This window comes from Sciurus vulgaris, assembly GCF_902686455.1.
Source record: "Sciurus vulgaris genome assembly, chromosome: 4".
Lineage (NCBI taxonomy): Eukaryota > Metazoa > Chordata > Mammalia > Rodentia > Sciuridae > Sciurus > Sciurus vulgaris.
Genome location: NC_136464.1, coordinates 91,467,130 through 91,472,585, shown reverse-complemented (window position 1 = coordinate 91,472,585; position 5,456 = coordinate 91,467,130).

Below are 5,456 nucleotides of genomic sequence, written 5' to 3'. Positions count from 1 at the left end.
GCCCCTTCTTCCTCATATCTCCAGGTAAATCAGTACTCATTGCTCCAAAAGGAAGCACTAGGTCCAGGATATGAAGCCAACAAAACCAAATTCAAGGCTCTGAGCCAGCTGACCCTAAGGCAGGTAGCTGTAGCCCTGGATCCTGACCAGCCTGTGCCCCAGAGTGGCCCTGCTGCTGTCCTGCCCATGACCAGGCCTGATGCTCATTGCAGAGTGCTCCTCCAGTCTGGCTTAACTCCTGGACCTAAAATCCCAGTGGGATGTTTCACCCTCCTCCTAAAGGCCTGGGTCATTGACCAATGCAGAGAACTATAAATAACCCTTGTTGAGCCCTTTCCTAAGCCCACCCCTGCAACCCATGGTCACTGAACCAAGAGCAAAAGTAAGTCCTAGTCCCTCCCTGTCTCCTTGCCTCGCACTCCATTAGGCTCTGGGACTCTTCTCCTTCCAGTTCTTCCACCATTATGACAACATGCCCTTTTCACCATGCCCTTGGGAGTCCCATTTCAGGGCGAATCCTCTGCATTGGCTCTTCTTAAAGCACCTTCCTCTGGGGTTCTCTGAAGACACTTTGTTCTCTCAGTCAGGGACTTTTCACGTTCCCACATTCAAATGAGGGGAGGATCAAGTTGGGGTGGGGAGCCTTTCCCTCATGCTTTTTCTTTCTGTAGAACTATCTTCCACTTTCTGAAACCAGGTCCTACAATTCCAGGCCCTCTGGCACTCCTGCATGGTTGGTACCTACCCCTGCACCCAGATGTGCTCTGTGCTATAGGCTATCAGTGCCCACAGAACAGCCTCTCCCTGGCTGGCCCAGCCTCAAAGCTCCTAGACCTCCCCAGCTGCATGCCTGTCTCCCTAACTAGGATCCTCCATTTTTCTTAACTGCAGTTCCTCTCCTTGGGGAATCCTCCAAGAGAAGACTCAATCAAAATTTGGATTTCATATCTGCACTATTCAAGGTCATGACAAGAAATAATATTCATTCCAGATGGTTCACATAAAGAGATGTTAATGCAAATATTCCTTATGGAAGTTTGTACAGTTAAAAGAAAAAACAAGAGATGAGAAGAAACACAGAGACAAGTCAAGTAACTCTAGGATTCATTATCACTCATGGGACTGAAGGCTCAAAGAGGAAATAGGGTACACAGAGCAAGAAAAACCTGGAGAGGTAAAGAAGGAGCTGAAACAAGAGCTAGAACTTTAAAGTAATGCATCCTTGGATGGGTGGGGGAGCCCTGACCTCTCTCTTTCTACGCTTTTGCCTTCCATCCAGAACTTCCTATTGGCTAATTCCAACCTTTGACCAGCCAGTAAGAAAGTCCCAGAGGCACCCAAAGGAGCCAGGTCCCAAGGCTAGTGAACAAAAGGAGAATAACACCAGAGTCCAGGGTTCCTGGTTCTTGAAGCCCAACTTCCTCATTTTCTCAAATGGGAAAACTGAGACTGGGAAAGATTGGTCATTTGCCCAGTTCGCACAGAGAGTTTGTGGCCAGAACTCGGCTCACCTTGTCTCCTATGGCCCATCACACGACAAATTCTGTGACTACAAAACTCCCTTTTGTATAGTCTCTTGAAATGTTTATGCACTAAAAATAATTTTTAGACCATTTTAATCTGGTACATTGCATTGAATTCCTTCCCAGACAGGAAACATGCTGGCTGGCTGGCAGGAGGTTCAGCAACTGGCCTTGAACTCACTTGACCTCCCAAAGCTGAGATTTTCCATACAATGCTATTGTGGAGCTTAAGCCACATGGAGCTGACTGGAATGAAATAAAAATAGCCCTTTCCAGTTATGGTTCTGTAGCCAGCAGTTGGATTGATATTCAGAGAGTGGATTCAAATATAATTGAATTCAAAGCATAATAAATTGAAGCCAAATCATTTGATTTATAGCAGTGTCTTCTGGCATCTTTTAATTTTGCATCACATTCATTTGGAGGCAATCAAATTAAGGTGCTCATTAGTAGCTGACATAGGGGAGGCTGGAGCCACATTCTTGGCAGTAATGAGATCTCTGCAGTGAGATAATTCAGGAGTCAGTTGGGAGGTGGCCAAAAGGGCATAATGGTCATCTCTTAATTACAGGAAATTTTATGGAAGGAGCAAGAGATAGGTTTGAAGAAGGGGTAAGTGTGGACTTCAGCTTCAGCTACTTACTATGGCCTTGGTTTTCACCCCAGCAGCCTGAGACCCCTTGTTGAGATAACAGCAGCTTCATGTACCTTTCCACCTCTGAAAGGTACATGCAATAGATACAAATTAGATGAACAGGTACTGCCTAGCTCCTCCTCCAGATGTTCAAGACCCCCAACTTTTCCCCAATAACTCCTTAGCACCCCATTATTATTCATGCACATCTGGTTTGAATTACCATTTTGGACTCAATGCTGGGCTCATTCTGGCAGGTTGGCCCCCATATAACCTTGGAGTTATAGTCATTCCAAGCTTTCCTAATCCAGTCCATGAGACTGGCCTGGGACAACTGATTTGGGACCTGAGGAGGGCACCAAGGTAGTACCCGAAGTTGTGCCTTGCACAAATAAGTGCACACAAAATGTGGGCTCCCTCATTATCCCCTGCACTGGACAAAGAGGACAGGCAGCTGTCTTGTCACTGTTTGGTGCAACCAAATCTTTACTTGTTGAACATCTTGTGTGACCATGGTACCAGATAGCACATAAAATATAATTGCATTTCCTCCTTCCCAGACCCACAGAAAGCAAAAGAACTTTCTAATTTGCAGATGAGAAAGCAAAGACCCAGAGAGAGAAGGTAATTTCTCGCAGTCACAGAGCATGTAGAAGCAGGTAGGAGATGGTGCCAGGGATCGAGGCCAGGTCTGATGGATCTAGAGCCTGCACTCTCTAGCAAGCATTTCCACAGAGCCATGGTTGCCCAAGCAGGTGACTCCACAGAGATTATGGAGTTTCCAGAACCTGGAGAGGGAAACAGATTGCAGACCTACTGAGAATTCCATCTGTGTTAATGTGAGTACTGGGATCTTTCCAATCCCACATTCTGCTGAGGGGGTTGTGCTGCTGGAAATGAACAAAGACAGCCTCTTCTGTTTATTCAGACAGAGACACCAATGACCAGACCTGGTTGCTCACTCTAGTCATCAGGGGAGTATCAAAGTGCCCTGCCTAATCTCTGCTATTGCCTCCCAGGAAAGTCTGTGTGTAAGCAGGCCAGCATGCCAGATGCCCCGTAAGGGTTTGTGTATGTGCATGTGTGTGCAGGCACACACTTGCAAGTGGGAATGGAGGTACAGATCTCAGAGGTTCATGGTCCCACAAGACACCAGCTGCATTCTCGTGCTACCTGTACTTCTGAGCAATTGGCTACAAATTTGAAGGTTCCTCCTCAGCACTTCAGGTTCAATAATTCACTAGAATGATACCAAACTCTCATACTTAGGATTACTGTTTTATCATAAAAGATACAAATCAGCCAAATGAGGTGACCTGTAGAGCTAGGTTTAGGAGGATTCCCAAATTCAAAATATCCATGTCTGTGAGATGACTTATCCCCCTGGAACATGTATGTATGATTTCCTAGCAGAGATGCTCAAGAAAGCTCCCATTTCCAGAGATTTTATTTGGATTTCATTATGTAGGCAAGATTTATTGACTCATTGCTCATGTGATTGTACTCAATTTCCAGTCCCCTTCATCTCCCCAAAGATTGGGCTGATATCAGGTGGTTCAATGACCCAACCCTCTAATCACAAGGTTGATCAACCACAACCTAAAGTTATCTAGGGTCCTACCATGAATCACTACCTCATTAGCATAAATTCATCTGTGGTCCCAGGGACCCACTATGAATAACAAAGATGCTCCTACCCCTCTGGAAATAGCAAAAGTTTGGGAGCTCTTGCTGGAAACTTGGGACTAAGAGCAAACAAATTCTTTATTTCACAGTACTGTAGAAACCCTAAGATATTTAGTGGTTCCACATTACCTCTGAGTAAGGCAAAACTCCAGTCTTTCCAAGAAAGGTCTTTCCTCCTTCTAGTCCCTCACCTTCAACCTCTGTGGCCTATACTGGGCATCTTTACTCTCCAGACATGCAGACGTACCAGGCTTTTCTCATTTCTTTTGTGAGAAGCTAAGCTTTGCATCCTCCCCAAGATCCTCCCTATCCTTTCTACTTTGATGCTTCCACATTACAGTAACACTTGTGATCTTCATCTCACCTCCTAATAAAGACCTTCAGCTGTTAGCTTCATTAATATTCCTTCCCTGATTAACAGGTGAGATGCACTGTTGTCAAGTCCTAAAGCATGTCAGTATTTGCATTCACCCTCATCTCTAAGGTTGAGTCAGCAGCTGACTCAAGGGTCAATGATTCTGCAGAGGTCTGCCCACAGGTGTTCCCAAAAGGCCTGCTCTACTGGAGCATGGCACCACAGGTGCCCATAACTACAAGATGACAGGTCCCCAAGTAGCTCTACCCAGAGACAATTCCAGTGAAATCCCAAGATGGCACGCACGGCCTTATGGTTCCCATTCTGTGGTTGTAACTGGGTCAGAGCACGGGTGGGTTTCTTCAGTGCTTGCAATGTTTAATTCTTCCATCTGGATGTTTGTTACATGTTTCACTTATCAAAAATAAGTCACATGCTTGTAATTTGTGTGTATTTTTATTTCTATATTTACTTGTATAAAATTGTATGACAAATGTCCTATTTAAAAAAAACCTTATCCCAGCTTCTTAGGCATATGTATAGAGTTATATTCAAAAAAACATCTTATTAATCACAAGAGTATGGCAGATGTTTGGATAGGTTCTCAGAGAGATATTTGCCTTCAAAAAGATATGTGCACACTCAAATTCCTGGGTCCCTGAGAAACTGAGCATATTTAGACAAAAATCTTTGTAGACATGATTAAATTAAGTCTTGTCAAATGAGGTTGTCATGGTTTATCCATTTTTAAACAAGTTGTTTACTTTCCTATTATTAAATTGTAGAATTTCTTTCATTATTATTATTTTGAATACCAGTACTTTGTCAGATAAAAGCTTGAGTACAAAGTGTCCTTGTCAGAGATGGAAAAAGAGAGGTCCACACCCAGAGAAGTCCTGTGATGATGGAGGAAGACACTAGAGCGATGCATCCATAAGGCAAGCCTGGAGACACCCAGAGCAGGAAGAGGCAGGGACGCCTCCTTAAGTCTCTGGAGGGAGCTCAGCCCTGTGACACCTCCACTTGGGACTTCTGGTCTCCAGAACCATGAGCTCAATTTCCATTCTTTTAAACCATGATGTTTGTGACAATTTATTACTGCAGTCCTGGGAAAATAATGCAAATCCCCTTTCACATTTAAATGTATCTGGGTTTGGGTGATATATTGTGTGGATACCATGAGAGGGGTATGGGGAAAGAAAACAAGAAGGAGGTTTTCTAGGTTTTGTGCCTTAGGCCAAAGATCAGGGACTCAAGA